At 35.8% G+C, this 17,707-nt stretch overlaps 1 long non-coding RNA gene across 1 annotated transcript; it reads right to left on the bottom strand.

The window, feature by feature from the left end:
• Nucleotides 1-4,057: 4,057 nt before the first annotated feature.
• LOC136846539 (uncharacterized) lies at nucleotides 4,058-17,707 on the bottom strand. The gene is made up of 4 exons (XR_010855437.1): nucleotides 17,536-17,707; nucleotides 12,563-12,734; nucleotides 11,585-11,860; nucleotides 4,058-6,551 (listed from the first exon to the last, which is right to left on the bottom strand). It is a non-coding gene; the product is annotated as an uncharacterized lncRNA (long non-coding RNA).

Raw genomic sequence — 17,707 nt, 5'->3', positions numbered from 1 at the left:
TCACTGCTTACGCTGAGCCATCGCACCTCGTAAGAACGGAACACGCAAGGTCGAACGCCCAAGTAGGGAAAGAGGTTGGTTTCCTTCGTTCAATCACACCTAAAACAATTTTAAACCACAAAAAAAAAAATTCCAGTTCATTTTCAGAAACCTACCACTGTCTTATCAGTTACAGATAAAGCGCTGTCTTTTCTAGCACTCTGTAGCAACTGGTAATTCCACTTGACTTTGGAAACTTTTCTTTGTTATGAGTGCTCGAATGTAAATGGTTTTCCCTAGAGGACTTACTAAATCGAACTGTACACTACAGAGGAGCTAAAGATTTTTTTATGTAACTAGGGAAACTGGCTTTGGACAGATTTTGGGTTAGCTTAGTTATATTTATACTTTATTTTTAGTTTCAACTTTGCCTGTTGTATAGGCCTTCTTACGTTGTTACACCTATTGAGGTATTTTAATATCCCTGTTATTACTTTCTAAATATCAAGCGAGAGTTTACTTTCTAAATATCAAGCGAGAGTTCAAACGTCAGGAAAATTGTTCATAAGTCATTTTAAGGAACTGCCAGCCCGAAGGTGGCGAAGGAGTATTGTCTGTCGGCGAAGAGTTTCTTTCGCGAATGTATGCTGTAATAAAGTAACCTTGTACCTTTATTTAAATGAGAAAAAAAACCAGGAATTTACGGACACTTTTATTTAACCAGAACAAATTACAACGGCAGTAAAGCTTTTTTAATACTATTTAAATTTTTGTCGGCAATTTTGTCCCCCGAGTCGGAGAGGAACTATGTTCCCTCGAAAGATACAAGGTGATGATCCCCATTAGAGCAGTTTTATCAGGCTTGTTTCGAGATGTTTGATTCTTTAACCAAATAGGTTTTTACAACCGAGAGTGTAGTAGTCTGAAAACCCTCGGCTACCCTGTGCTCTAACATCCCTTCCACTCTACCACTGTAGAAGGGATGAGCTTTTCTCTAGTTTGGTTAAGGTGAATCAAAGCTTTAAAAATGCCATGATATATACCAAGACCAGAAAATACGATGTCTTGCAAGATACTTGTTCATTAGTCGAAGGATGGCAAAGAATACTATGGTCTACGTACATAACCAATACACTTGCTCCCTGTAAAACTGTATGACTTTCTGGACTAGACCTTGTACTATAAAAATTACATGGCTAGGGTGCAATACCAGTGCCAAAAGAACGATAGCTTCCATAACAAAGGTATCTATAAAATCTACGCATGACAACCGTTTTCAGTCACCTGCTCTGGTTCCTAACCATCAAGACCCTACGAGATTTTTCTCGAGTATAAATAGGGTGGTCTACCCGAAACTCTGGCAACAAGAGAAAACGAATCTTTGGTTTCTTTGGTATAACTAGAGAAAATTACCGTACTCAAACCCTTGCTAAGAATCTATACCAAAGCTCTTTGGTAACAAAAATGGACATTTTTCTTTTGACTGAGAATATATATATCTGGCACTTCTAAAAGAAAACCAAGTGACCAAAATACTTTTCTAGCCCAGACACTTGATAGCCATAATTTTTGTAAAAATTTGGTTCTTCTGAGATTAGTGAATATTTTCTTTATGAAGTGCTTAGCGTTCTACCAAATGTTTCATGAAATGACTTCAGCTGATGGACTATCAAGTAGATCCTATTTTCTATTAATTTATATAAAACTATCACTACCAAGTATTTCATGAAACTACTTCAGTTAATGAACTATCAAGTTAATCCTATTTTCCTCTAATTTACACTAAACTTTCTCAAAATCATTCTGGCGAAATATTTATGGTTAGCCTTATTACTGTGAAACACAACTTTAGTGTCTTAGTTGTGAAATGAATAGAAACAGATTAACTATTGTTATTACTGACATTCCAGAAGTTTCATTTACTTCACCTAAGTAGTCATTGCCATGAATATTTTAACCAAATGTCTTTGTTACTAGAAAGAATACTTTATGCTCAAAGGTTATTTTTATGAATTTTATATGAAATACAATTATATTCTTAAGAGGTTATCCTCCAAAAAGGATTACTTAAGCAAGCAAAGAAACCCCAGAAAGATGTTTATTACTCTTAACTTTACAAGGGATCCGTCAACAGTTTGCATAACCAACATATCTCGTTACGCAAGACACATGCAGCTCAAACTCAAAAGCAGACGAGATAACCCAGACTCTCAAACCATCCTGCAGTTTGGCAGCATCCCATGTACAAGATTAAGTCGGGTAAACAGGAAGAGACGTGCAGCGAATGTTCTCACTACCCCTACTTCTTCCCCCAGCAGGATAGTCAAATCGGACCGAGGTCGCCTTCTACGTACACGCGAACCACCGAGCAGTTTAGATTCGGCTGTGCAATGAATTCTCCAATTCTCATTCCGCGAAGAAAAATATTTGGAAAAGTTACTAATTCATTTCTTGTTTATCAATGTCAGCGTAATTTTCTGTTAAATTGAAGGAATTTTCTCTCTCTCTCTCTCTCTCTCTCTCTCTCTCTCTCTCTCTCTCTCTCTCTCTCTCTCTCTCTCTCACACACGAATGGATATATGCTACCATGTACAGTTTACACAAGATCCAAGAATGTCACAACGTTTCCTACCTTAAAGCATAGTGTATTGAATTAATCTAATCAAATTACTTCTCTCAACCACAGATCTGTACCTCACTGTTATTCATGGTACCTGGCACTTAAGGCATTAAGATCTAATTATGATTGTCGTTTACCATGTGTGTTAACGCGGTTACCGTCATTTCGATCAAATCTGATTTATAACGCCGTTACGTTAACGATACCTGGATATTTCACATGATACTTTAACACAACGTTACTTATAAATTGGACACTTCGATACCAGTTTTCTTTATCATTAGGAATGCTGTTAATACACTTTTTCATTTTACGGCTAAATTTGACTAAAATGGCTGTTGCAATCTGGCTCTTGATATACCACTATTAATATTCATTTAAGATTTTTGGAATTTTTTTTACCTAATTCTTGAAAAAAAAATTCAACCGTTGTTCACTTCAATTACACACACTTCCAATTTTGCTCAGTCAGTCTTTCACAACCATAACTAAATTACTTTTATGTATTTGATTTATCTCTCACTTATGTCCAAAAGTTTACCACGAATGTTTAATAGATTGAGAACTAATGATGGGTATATTTAAGTTTTGTTATACGTAAGCTATTTGATAAAATATTTATCACTGAAAAACATGCAAACTGCCAGCATTGGCTTATACGAGTGGATGGATAACGCATCAAAAAAATTGAAAAATGGACCGAGATGGACAATGGAATAGATCGTTTCGAACTATAGTTAATTTCTAGACCAAATTTAATGCCCATGCTTTTCAAAGGCATAATACTTTAGCTTCATTATAGCAGGCACATCCTTTTATACCAAGCAGATACCATGGAACTTAACCAAGACCACCAATTCAAACAAGGATAACCTAAACCACCTACGACTCTTTCGTAGTCAAACAAATGTTTGTACTAAAATTACCACGTTACCAGTCTACCATCCAAGGTTTGATTGAGTTGGCAAGGTTAAATTGCTAAATAATATTAACCCGGTATGTAATACTGAGTCGAGTTGAATATAGAATTGAGCCAAAAGCCAAGTACTGGGACCAATGAGGTCATTCAGCGCTGAAATTTTAACTGACAGTAAAAGGTTTGAAAGGCGTAACAGGAGGAAAACCTCGCAGTTGCACTATGAATCAGTTGTTAGGAGAGGATGGAAAAGATAGATGGAAGAAAGAATATGAAAGGAGGTACAGTAAAAGGAACGAAAGGGGATGCAGCTAGGGGCCGAAGGCACGCTGCAAAGAACCTTTAGTGGTGCCTATAGTGCACCGCGTGGGGTGCACTGACGGCAAGGCATGTAGTACTAAACATGGCAGAAGCTCCTTGGGTACTAGCCCCACGGCGTTCAAAGTAGTATACACACCCATTACTATATTGTGGTGTCGACAAATTATATTAGTAAACGATATCTTCGTGCGGCCGTTACTTAGCATGAACTTACCCTGGACTTTGACAAAGGTGGATACATACCGTGTTAATACCTTGCTAAAGTAACCTTAATTTTTGACCAAACTCTGAAAAACCTTACCAGTAAAATATTAATATTTCATTTTTCATACCTTCCAATGTTATTTACCTAGTTTACGGATAATAGTTCATGACCAATATCCCACGCCCACACACCTATGATAATTTTAAAACCCTCAAAACAAATAGCTATTTCAGACTTAGAGTTCATTTACCCGTAAAACACTGATGTTTTTGACAATCTTCAGTACGAAACAGTTAATACTCCTCTATTACCTTTAGTACAAGGTAGTTTGGGTAAAATAATTTGCCGAGCGTTGACATTTCATCCAGATCGTTTCAGTTTTTAGCCAAAGCCATAGTAATATATAACGGGACCCAAAAATCTGGCCGTGTTGGAGGATTTCATCTATTCGAGAACTTAAAATACTGTACTCGACTGCAATTTTCACTCAATGCCCTTAATTCAAGAATACTTAAGCTATCAAAATTCTTAAAATTATTATAATCTCGCAATGCTTAACTTTAAATCATGGACTTAAAAAAATCGTCTATTGTTATATTCTATAAAAATTACCTAAGTTCAGCTTTGCGGACAATTAAGAGGGGAAACAAAACCTCCACCAATTTACGTCTACACAAACGGATCTGGAGGAAAGATAAACCTGAAAACAGAATTAGGACGACAACCGACAAAATTTCTTTTACAGTACTTTAAAATAACCAGTTTCATAGTGTACCCGATTTAGTTCTCAATGCATTAAATTTTAGATAATTATTAGGAAACTGAGACGAAGACTTACCATTATGTAACTTAAGCGATTTTAAAAGTACGATTTTAAAAGTACCATGTTCGTTAAATAACTATGAACAAATTTTTATCTTACATTTCGAATCGGTCACTCCGTGCAGTAAGATTGTCAAAAACATCAATTTTTCCGCATACTAACAGGACCTCTGACATTCCCTTATCTTCTCTAACCTCTTAAATTATTCAGCTTAAAAATTCTGCCAAGTATTTAAATCTGCCTACTTCATGCTTTAAACTCTGCAATGAGATCAGAGGATTCATCACACGCAGACTTCTAAAACCTGCCCGGAGGGTATTTATCCCTTTTATTTCGAGTACACGAATGCTCACGAAACCTGAGACGAGGAAGAGCGTTTGAGCCACAGGCTGGTACCACCTTTTGAGCCGATTACATGTACCATAAAGTATAACAAGAAATATTGTTATGCAAGGTCAAAGGAAAACTTGTAAAGACTACTCAAGGTATTGTCCAAAATCACAATGGAACCTTAATGGTCAGTATACCAGAACGAAAATTAAAGTTTACAAGATCAATTGAAAATAGTAATGAGTTGTTTGAAGTGTATTTAAACATTAACTTTCAGACATTTGGCAAAGATTCAGAAAAGACCATTGTGTAAACTACAAGCAAGGTTTATGTGCTAGAGTTACAAATTAACATTCAACAATTACCGCAAATCTGGTTCAAGTTACAAAATATTAATACTGTGCTTTAAACCTTTGAAACTCGTCCAACTATTTAGTAAATGAAGTCATTAAGAAGCATTTCAAAACCTCAGTATGAAACATGAATAAACTACCAGATATAAGCATTAAAATTTTGTCCCCACAGATTTCACAATCCAAATTGTCAGCTATGTAGTAATATATTCTGGATAAAATAATGCACACGAGGTCTACTTTAGCTACCTGTATGAATATACTTGTTAACCATGACAAATTATTTATTCTGACTTTTTTTTTTTTTTTTTTTGCTATCAAGAAAGTTTTCTCTTAATACCAAAACCTGGTTGATCAATTTTCTCTTAAAAACCAAACAGACCAATTTTCTCAAGAAACCTAAGAGGTCGAGCAGACATTTAGACTCGAGAAAAAACATGTCAGATTTGAAGCTTAAAACCAAAAGCAAGTAATCTAAAACGTGGTTAAAACGTGTAAATTTCAGATATCTTAATGAAAACTAGCATTATTTGGCCTGTGATGGCAGAGGACTCAAGTAATTCTAGTTAAAAGTCTACAGGGAAAGTCATACCAGTTCACAAGACTAGGTTAAGCATATAAACCTTAATATTACGTTACAACCTTGGCTAATAAACAAGTACTTGTATATTTGAAATATTCATAACATTATCTGGCCTTCGGTATACAAAAGCACTTTAAGGCTTCGGTTTTGAACCTGAAGCACACCAGTGAAAAACCAACTCCTTTATGCAGTGGTAGAGCTTATGGGTAGTGTTGGAAAGCGTACAGACAGCCGAAGTCTTTTGTGATCCATCTCTCTCAAGTAATAATTGGTTAAAACTTCCAAACCAAATCTCAAAACAGGCCCAGATTACTCTGCTCTAATGAGTCTCATCAGCCTGGTTGCCTTCTGAGAGAACACTTTATCCAACCACACTCGGAGACTGCAATGCCGACTCAGTTTTTCTCTACCTTCTCCATTGCTATTAAGGAAAAATTCACATTACATAATGAACAATTGTACTTTTTGTCACTGAAATTAAAAGAGCGTAGAGTGGCCAACATTAAAATTAACTGAAAATATATCGAATTCTCATTCAGCTCTCATAGAACCAAGAAATTTTTTTGTCTGAAAATCTTACTAATTTCACGACAGCCCTAAACGAACACTAATTAGGAGCCAAACACTAAGACCCTTTAGAAATTGTCAAAATTACCGTACTTATAGATATCTATGGTTAACCTATTAACTGAACTAAGTGCGAGGTACGATTGCAGTATGACTGAAAACGCTTACGTAATGAGCAGAAGCACGGCAAATACTCGCGAAGATTTGCTGGGATACATTAATTACCCAAGGAACCTGACTGTTTAGGGGAGGGTACGATTCACGTTAGTAACGTACGTTGTGTACACACATACGTACGTACGTGTGTGTGTGTGTGTGTGTGTGTGTGTGTGTGTGTGTGTGTGTGTGTGTGTGTGTGTGTGTGTGTGTGAGAGAGAGAGAGAGAGAGAGAGGACTTGTAGTCCCAGAGCCGTGATCTGAGGAGGAATGGTTTTCTTGCTAAAGGATTTAAAGTAAATGACATGAATGTTACATGAATGTGGGCGTGAGATTATCAAAATTGGTGTTCATGATTTAAAAACCACCTGTCACATCTGAAAATCATGTTCATCTTTCAAAAGCAAAAAGGATGAAATTTTAAATTACAGTATAGTTTAGTTTACCTCCGAAACAGCCAAATTTTTTGTTAAAGAGCTTCGCAGCAATGATTGGTCTAGCACAAGCAAATTCTTGCTTTGTTTTGATTCTTGGTTTGGTTTATTTAATTCTGAGACTACTAACGATAAAGTCACGGACTGCTTACAGTCTGCAGTTTCAAAAACAAAATTGTGTGTGGAAGGATATTATATACTGCTGAATCAATGAAAGTTTGTGGATATATATTACCATTTCAGAGACTGATGATGTCTTCAAGATCTTTGCTAAATTTGTATAAAAAGTTGAGAAAAATATTGTGCATCACATATGACATAGGTTAAAAAAGGTGTGTTCGAGCAATTCTTTGCTTGTCCGGGACAAATGGTGCATGCTATGAACATCCATCCCCAAATCAAGTAAAAAATCGGATAGGGGCATACATATCAGTTAGTAGCAAGTATAATACCCAAAAGGAAATTTGTGAGAAGTTTATCCGAGTTCGTTATTTCGTTCTAAAACCTCGTTAGCTAGTTACCAGAAAACGCTTGATGAATTATGATTGTCTGCAACGCTGTTCACAGTATCAGACGAATTTAAAAATGAAAGTGATAGACCAACCAAATTTTGATGAATCGATTGACTTTGCAGCAGCAATAGAGAATGAGGGATTATGGTGTCTGTTACATAGCCCATAATTTCCCCCACACCAGATTTTAGGTGCCATTGTACAGACTAATGACAATACCTGGATTAACTACGTTTACAGAAAAAAATTAATGCAACCAACTTTGCGATTTTTTTTTATTAAAAATTATGGAGAAACTCTTCCAAACATATCACGGAGAAAAACCTAAGGGCAGATAGAAATTATAAAGACTTTAGTCGGTGAAATCACGAAATTTGTAGTTCTACCACTAGATGTAACATTTATTGTGCGATGCAGAACTTTTACGTGTATCCTGAACCAAAATATGAAAAACATGAGCAGTGAAAAACGCAAATTTTCAAGGCTAACAAAGTAAATTAATGGAACTAAGGGTTCAGAAAATTGATAGGATACGTGTATATAATTGCAATGTTCAGCAGCTTACCATTTACCATTGGTTATGCAATAAGCTATATCGTGAATTTTATTTTTCAGCTTTAGGTTAATTACATTCTTGGTGTTATAGTAAAGGTCGGTATTCTATGAATGAAGTCGATCTTTAATTGCCCTTCTAGTACCTTTAAAAACCATCAAATTATTCCATTTTGCTTAATCACAATTTTACAGAAATATTAGGTAAAGCCCATTATTGGAATTAAAATATTTTGATACAAACATACCCTTTTGAGTTTATCTACGCAATCTGCGCATGACGTAGGTGTGGCTCAGCCCGCACTAGCCCGTGAACAGAACTTGAAATCATGCCCGAAACGATGTTTGTGGGCGTGTGTGCATGCATGCATGCGCTTATAAGAAAACGTGTAGACACAGGGGGTGGGAGAGTAGATTGGTATAAGTTGTTACATCTCTTTTTAGACATGTTCAAATGAGAAAAGACCTATCATCCCGCCTAGAGCTAAACTTACCTACAAATGAGGTACGAATCTCTGCCTACTTCAGATTTTTACGATTTCTACGCAATCGTGGACAATGAACTAATGGAAAAACATCAAAAGCCTGCATACAGAACAATGACGCAAAATGCTCCTAAATCCTATTTAGTCTTGTTCTATATCTTGTTCTATACTGACGCCACTTGGAAGTTTTATTCCTTTTCGGTGGGTATCATACGGTACCCACTTTAATGAGATATTACAAAATTTTTAAGCTTTTAAATTGCTGAACAAACCACTTACTAAACTTAACCAATACCACACCACATATCACTAAGGGCAATTCTATTCCGAGGTACCAGAGAGCTTCATGAGATACGCGACTAAAAGTACAGTAGTCCTTAACATTTCATAAGAGACTCAGATTTGAATTTCCGACATTCATTACACTGGACATTAGGTAATGAGCATTACCTGGAACACAATGCAGTATAAACCTTACGAGGTATTAAGTTTAAAATTTAGAGATTCCATTCACTGTAAATTTTAACAAAATTCACTGCTTGTTTCTGGCTTGTAAGGAATTTGAAGTTTAAAAGAAACTTCTGCAGCTAACTGTAAGGAAACTTCAAGAGCTAGTCCTGAATTGAAGTAATGAAGATTTACCCCAGAAAAAAATTAGGACTTTATCCAAGATTGCCGAGTGCGATTCATTGTAATTTTCCAGTTAAGGACAAAAATTGTTATTTAGTCAGTTAATGTTAAACCAATGTCTCTCTATCAGCACTGTCAAGTTCAACCCGTTTTTGAAAAATTACTTCGCAATCTTATTGCCCATTCTTTAAGTTTACAGTGAGCCGTAATAACCGTTTGAAAAAGCAGACAAGATTACCATAGGCTAAGGTCTTGAGTTTCTCTAATAGCCTATTAAAATAAAATTTCCACAGACCTTGATAAATTTTGTAATAACTATACTGAACTCTACACCAAAGATTTCAAGTTCAAACACTTGCTTAGTAAGCTGGACAATCGGGGTTATTAGAAGTTATGAGATTTAATTTGAGACCTGCAATATCAAATTAAATATCGGTAGTTGTTTGGGCTTCTCTAAATACAAATTCGGAATTAGGCGATTTCAGAAATTACACTAGTAAAAACTTTTACGCACAGTTTGATACCAAATTTGAAGAAATTTAATCTCCAACTAGGCCTTAAAAACTTTCATAACTAAGAACTAAAGCATCCTAACTCAGTAAATTTATGTATCCTCAAGTAAACCCTCAGCAAGCAGTCTTACGATAAGTTATGGTTGTTCAACATACATGTTCCAGATAATGTCCACCAGACTCAAAAAATTACGTTTGTTAGATACAGGATTTCAGCTGGATATTTAAGTCCACACAATCCTCTCTCTAATACAAATTTTAAAATTTCATTAAATATTCAGGCTGAAATGTTTCACAATCAAATGGCTTAAATTACAAAGTACAATTACACACACGGGCAATTTCCGAAATTTGGTTGAATTAATGTAGCAAGTTTAAAATTTAAGTGAAATATTTCTTTCAAATCTGGCAAGTTAAAATCTATTGTTGATGAAATAACCTCAAGGTCTTCAACTTATGACTATCTGGTTACGATAAATTTGAAAGGAATTGTCACCTCTTACTCCAAAATTAAAATAAGCATTTCTCCGGGAATATTACTCTAAGCTTCGGTAATTAACTCAAACTATTTATCAAGGAATTAAGCTTATTAAAATGACACACAGTTATTCCTGCACTATGACATTCTCAGTGTTGAAATATGAGATCTCTAATATGCAAAAATTTAGTTTAAAACCAAAATACCTAAGCCAAATAACAGATCAACAGCGAAGAAATTTAAGATTAAATTTAAGCACTCTTCAAAACTGTCCCTTGAACCTGCAAAGCCCACTTTAAATTGTTCCTTTTCTTTAAATAAAGCGTTAGCACCATTTCTTCCACATTTTGAAATTACGTTAATTTAACCATAATTTTTTTTAATCAGGAGCAAAACAACTGAAGTAACTTCTTGGCTCCGACCTAATTCTACATGCCTACCTTTAAAGTATTAGTATTATTACCTGTTCTCGATCTTATTCTCACGCACATTTGGAAATACCCTCAAATTCACAGCATCCTTTAGAACCACCCTTATTCTCAGCATCATTTGGAAGCACCCCCTAGCTTTAACAGCAACCCTCGTTAACACTTCTATACACCATCTCTGATTCAGAAGCACCCCAAAATTCTTAGCAACTTCTTAATTACCTCCAGATTTCATAGCAATCGCCGGAAACACTTCAATATCAATTTTCAGAAGCACCCCAACATTTACAACACCTTCTCAAACAACCAACACTCACAGCAACCTTTTAAAACACCCTACCATGCACAGCAGCCTCAAGAAACATCCCAATCATCACAGCAACCTTTGTAAAGACCCCAGCAATCACAGCAGCCTTAGTTAACACCCTACCATCCGCAGCGGCTTAAGGTAACATCCCAGCATACTCAGAAGACTTCTGAAACACCACCAACATTCAAAGCAGCCTTTGGAAGCACTCCCAGTTTTAAGATTATGTTTGGAAGCAACCAAAGTTCACAACCTTGAAGAGCAGTTAACCAGAATGCATTTCAACAACTATTTCCAAAAGAAATTTATTAGTGTACTTAGTTTCACAGGAATAACACTAATTTTGCAGTAATTCCTTTGAAATAATTGTCACTAATCAAACAATTTACCTACAAAGGCTAAAGCATAAGCCATAAATTAATTTTAGTTAATTTGACGTGATTTTCTTAGTGTTTGTCGAGGTACTGGGAGTCTCAAGCTGTCGAGTGAATTTCACCATTTCAGTATCTTCTTACTACAGCGAAAGCTTCTTGTGGCAATCACATTCTACCTTGAAAACTAAACTTTCGTTTTCTCGGATGCTGACAACTCTTCCAGATTAGGATGTTATTTCCATAGACATCTCGTTAGTGCTGATCCTCTTTAAATGCAACCACCAAGAAAATAACCCTGTGAAGAGAAATTTCTGAATAAAATAAGCGAACAATTCAATTCAGTATCCTAATTACTAGGCAAAATCACACAATGTTAAGCCTAACTTTCATATTAAGTTCTGACCATTTCTGAACGTAAAATTTTTAAGAGCTTTGTATAAATGACGGGCCTACAACCCGAATGGGCAGGCATATTAACCCTAGTGCCTACTCTGTCCATCACCAATCGCTTTATAGCTAACTTCACTGACCGTTACGTAACTAAAAACTAAAGCTAACCTCAAGCATAATCTCTATTACTGCACATTATAAATTACCTATCTTCAGAAAATGGAAGTCATACCAAACTGAAAAAAGCAAATAACCAACCCTTAGAACTTAACCTAGATTTTACCAGAATCACTTCCCTCAATACTGATATGGTCACTCAATATGGAAACTTCAGAAGAGATTTTGCAGCATTTATTATACTAAAACCACAGCCCATCCGACTGGGCCGTTAGGACCAAAGAGCAGGAAGAATTTGAAAACTACCCACTCACAAGTGCCAAGTACATTGATAATTTGACGTGGTACATCTAGTAACCTGGATTTTGTAAACTTTCGAGAGAGCATTTGGGTTTTGTTCTTGGGTTCCCCTAAGTTTCAAAGTAATAATTAAGGACAGTGAATACTGGAGAACTTTAAGAACACTACTTGCAGCAAGAACTTCACTCACCTGATTTTATGTTCCTTTAATATGTCTCGAGGACCTTCATTGATCACAAAAGCCAGTTTTTAAGGATTCCTGTTGTGGCTGTTCATCTGCCATTTACGGGCCACTTAATGTCAGCTTTCGAAGCTCAGTGCACCAGCTTTAAGATCCACCACTCAGATTTAAGTCGAACGACCTGTAAAAGAAATTATGCACATTAAAAGTTGTGACTTGCGTAAGCAGTTGAACATTTAGGCAGTATAAGGGCGTAGTAAGCACAGTAACTTAACTTTACTGTACAACTTAAAATCTGCATTCTGAGAATCACCGAAACTCAGACCCCAGAAGACAACGACCATATCAACTACGTCTGGAACAATAAAATAATGTAATTCTGCTTTCGAGAGCTTGATGCATTCATAAAAAGTACTTACAATTCCTCTATATAACTATTTTAGTCTTGTCCAGTTTGTATAGCTGGATATGATAATATTTTCAGGAAAGAACATTCAAGGTCACCTCATGCACACTCATTATGATCGTGCGCGCGTAAAAATGTTTAGGGAAGTAGTCATGAGACTATATAAACCAATTTGGTAAAAATTTCCTACCTGTAACTAACTTTAGGATCTAAAATTATTTTGCTGTTTCACTCTTTCCGCATTATCAGACAAATTAAAAAGATCTAGTAATGGGAAAAATCTCAAAATACCCAAAGTGACAATTCAGTCCTGGGGTACTTAAGTACCCAGGACTACTTAAGTATCAATATTTATAAGTCGAAATCTAGAGAGATCAAGGTGGCACCACTAAGTAAACTACCTAAGAAAAATTGAATCAAAAGCAAAATTAACCTACGCTGACAAAGTAGCTTGACCGATTTAACGTTTAAAACTCGAGGGACAGATCGACAAAAGCTCTATAGACAAGCTAATTAAGTTAAATCTGTCAAACCCTCTACAAAAAGTGGACTACTTTTTGTTGGCTGCAAAGCTCTGCCACACACGTAACTGGTATATATATGGCTAGTTATGTTGCAAATTTACTACACAATATATTAATAAAATTCACAGGATTATGGTAACTGCATTTACTAAAGAACCACGTCCATTTTCAATTACTATCAGGAAGTTAAGTATGCTTAGAAATAAAGACCACGCCTTAATTACTATATACTTAGCTACAACTTATGCTGTAGTTCCTGCTTATTCTTGAAAAAAAGCGTATGATTAAGTTACTTATTTGTAACCACAAGCTAAAGTTATTGTAAGCTAGCTTCAGTATGCTTTAGCAGACTTTCGATGACACTCGTGTGGTGAAAACCTGAACTTTACGGTACGAGAGAACAGCCTTGTTATTACAGAGCTCGACCAAAAATTTAAGTGCCTGCCAAACTATTTACCCTGATTTGGTATCAAAGATATATGAAAATTAATCTTGAGTTCATTCCACGGTAAACGGGGATAGGTGTTAAATAAAATACGAAATACGAGAAAACTAGTGACATCTGCAGTAACAAAATGACCATTTTATTGACGTGGTGACCTATGTCTTACCAGCCTCTGCTTCACTCAAGTTTACATGCATCACTGTAGTAAATTAACACCTTCAAGGACTATTTCACTCCGTAACCCGCATAACAAAAATTAAAATACCAAGAGAGCTAAAGTTTTCCTTAGAAATGGACAAGTACACAGGCAAATTTCAAAAGCGTTAGCTAACCAGGCCATGGCATTTAAGACGTAACTGTTAACGTTACTGCAAATCTTGGAATATCTAAGCCGTTAAATGGTTACTATTACCCTATAAACCGTTTTGTACATATGCAGCTTCTGCATGTGATTCACAATCATTGTAAAAAACTTTAGACCCAAACCCTCATTTACTCTGAAAGTTACACCTTAAGTTGATACGACGTATTGTGAGAAAATGAGGTTCCAGCAGGGAAGTATCAGTTCATTTTCTGGACAGTTTCTTTCGTTAAACGTCAGAATGAGTACTTTGTACTACTACATTATTACTGCACAGTGCTTTAATACCAGTAACATTAACCAAAGCTCATCAAATGTTCCTAAACTGCATTTGTAACTCTCTACGTTACCAATACCGATGGAAGACTCTTCAAATCTCTCGCAGCAACTTTTGGTTTTCAACTACTTTTTATATAAAACTTCGTTTCGGAGAAATCCTTGGATAAATTTCATTCCATGTGACATCAGTAACTTTCTTCTATTAGCCACGTGTGGATATTAAAACAGGAGACAGTCTAAAGGAATTAAAAGTAACTCAGGATCCTTAAATGCATTTCTTGATTTTGCCAAAAACACTGACCAAAGTAAAAACTAGTGTGCCAGAATTCGTTGATAAAATTCCTTGCAATAAAACCAGAATGGGGAGTTGGCTAACTAACCACTGATGCGGAAATAGCTTGCAGTTTAATGTTTTTCAACATTACGTGATAAGATCAAGCATTACTAGATCATTTCACGATTAACGTTTGACTTAGTTTATCAAATTGATCGGATTTAGTCTTAAAAAAAGCATTTCTTCAAAAATGCTCATTGCACGGCAAATAACCATACTCTGAAATTTTAAAAGTCTACTTTAGCGAATTGGGTAAATTTTTAAATACTGGAACAAATTAACAGATTACCTAAGGGATAGTTTGTATACTAAAGAACAAATATAACCAAGACTTGTCCAGCAAGGAAAGAGCCCCAAAACTAATTTGAGCTTAAGTACCCTTATGATCGGAAATCTGGTAGATTGAAGACTTTCGTTACAACCATAGCTGCGTATTGCAGAGTAAAAATATTTTAACTTTCTGGCAGCCCACAATAGTAATACTGTGGATGCCGCTGGCCTCAAATGGCTTTAGTTTAGGGCTAATAGTATCTCGTCATCCAAACAATTCTAGACAGTTTAATGTGAACACAAATCTTTAAGCATGAAACGCAAGATTAAAAATAGTTACCTTAGAATTAGGGTTCCATATGGAAATATGGAAGTTAAGAGGCTTCTAAGACATGTTTGAATTTACAAGATTAGACTGCTGTATGAGCTTCCAAATTCTATTTAAAAATGAAGCTAAATTAAATCCCATTATACCTTAAACGAGTTTCGGCTGCAAATTGTCTTTGATCTACATACACAAGAATGTACGACAACTTTCGAGTCTTCATTTGAGGAGTTTTCCTTAAGCCCCACCAGTTTAATTTTACTTTAAACCATTATCACATTTAGGACTTCAAAATACAATTTTCCTATGTTTTAATGCGTGATTTGAACGTTTCTGGCGCTCGCTTATTTCGCTGTAATGTTTTACTTGAACACCAACACTACTACCATGAGCGTCGTGTTCAGTATCAGCCCCATTGAAATGGTGACTAAATATTTCAGTAACAGTAAATTTGAGTATATTTGAGCACGAGTTTCATACTAATGTTGAGGCGACTAAGATTCCATCGTAAAAACTAATATCAAATATTAGTTCAAAGTAAAATACCCAGAAAATTTATCGCATTAACTGCCCATCGCACCTAAATACCGGTATTAGCAAAATTACTTACACATTAGTTTATGCTGAAAAGCCACTTTGATGCATACGTGTAGCTGCTATCATATCGAGAACATATAATTTTTTTTTACTGAAACTTGTAGGTTGTCAGGTAAACAGTGAAACTATAAATGAAATGCATTGATTAGCATTTTATTCTTAACGTTGATTTCCACCTGCTGACGGAACAAGATAAAACTTTCATTGCCAATTTGTTTTAGACTGGCGAAAGGACATTACCAACCTTCCGTATTAATTTTTAAACGCTCAAGCTAATTGTCCGACAACCCTACAGACTAGCCACATTAAAATAAAGTCTACTGTAGTAATTCAGGAGTTTTTAATCTTGCGCTAAAATTTAGGCCTCTGCTAGTATGCATTTCCTTACGTTATGCAGAGTCTAATCGCTTGTGCATTTCTATTAATGGAAAAAGGTTTGGAGGCATCAACTCTTCGCTAAGACTATAGGACTGACCCCTTAAACTGGGGAACAAGTGGATTGCACCCAATACAAGTTTAAGGAATAGATACCTAAAAAAAAATCACCGGTGCGAGCACAGGTCGCTGGCCACTTTGTTACTTTGTTGATGGTCGCCACTAGTGCGTACTAAGCCTGACAACAGGCAGCGAATATATTCAATACGGCATTAGTCTATTAAAATCACAACAGTGGAAACCTTCAATTAAGGTTTTGGATGATTAAAATTAAGGTACTATAGGACCGCAGTAAAATTTTTCCTATTCACAATATGAAGATACCATAAACACTTTCAAGTTGCTTATGGAATGTTACATAACTAGGGTCACGAGATTAAACACTTATGGTGTCGAAACTTCGACGAAACTACCTTAAACTGATTTACCTCTTTGGAAAGTGACTGATATTAGAAAATGTGCGTTCCAGCAATTTCACTAACTTTGCAGAAGGCAGAATGCAATTACACCACGCCCTTTCAATTACAGCTTGTCAAGACTTCATTAAAACTTTTCCTTTACTAAAATTCACATCTCAGTTGCCAAGTAATACATGCAGATTGCTAAAAACTACCTTTGGTAAACCGGTAGCCAGTTAAAGCTACAAGATATCAGTTTCATATACGCAACAGATCACTAACTTGTCCAACGATGTACGTTAAATTAGTTATTTCCAACCTCATGCTTGACAGCCACATTTATCAACATTTCCTTCGTCAAAGATAAATTTGCCATAACTGAAAATTTATAATGAATACCCACAACCACGTTCATTAAAAGTCAAACCTCAACCTATACAAAGTTATCCAGATTCGAGAAATACCATTTGCCGGCATCTTGATTTTTTCAAACTCCAAAGATACATTACCACGACACAGTTATCACTTTAATGGGTATGAAAAATCCTATTATAAATGAAACTTCTCTACTCACTAATATACACGGCAACTCGGAAAACAAAACTTACATGAAATTCCCACAGCCATCTTCGCGCAGCACCAAAGGCAAATAAAATCTGATCCCACACAGCGTCACAGCTACAAATGCGACGATGGACCCTTCTTGGCCAATCAGAAGCCTCCACTAAGGCAAACCAAGAAAACTTTCTTTTTAGTTCGTTTTCACTGGCTGGGACTCTT

The sequence above is a fragment of the Macrobrachium rosenbergii genome, chromosome 15, assembly GCF_040412425.1.
Source record: "Macrobrachium rosenbergii isolate ZJJX-2024 chromosome 15, ASM4041242v1, whole genome shotgun sequence".
Classification (NCBI taxonomy): Eukaryota; Metazoa; Arthropoda; class Malacostraca; order Decapoda; family Palaemonidae; genus Macrobrachium; species Macrobrachium rosenbergii.
The sequence above is the reverse complement of the archived record's forward strand: the minus strand, read 5'-3'. Positions and strand labels throughout refer to the sequence as shown.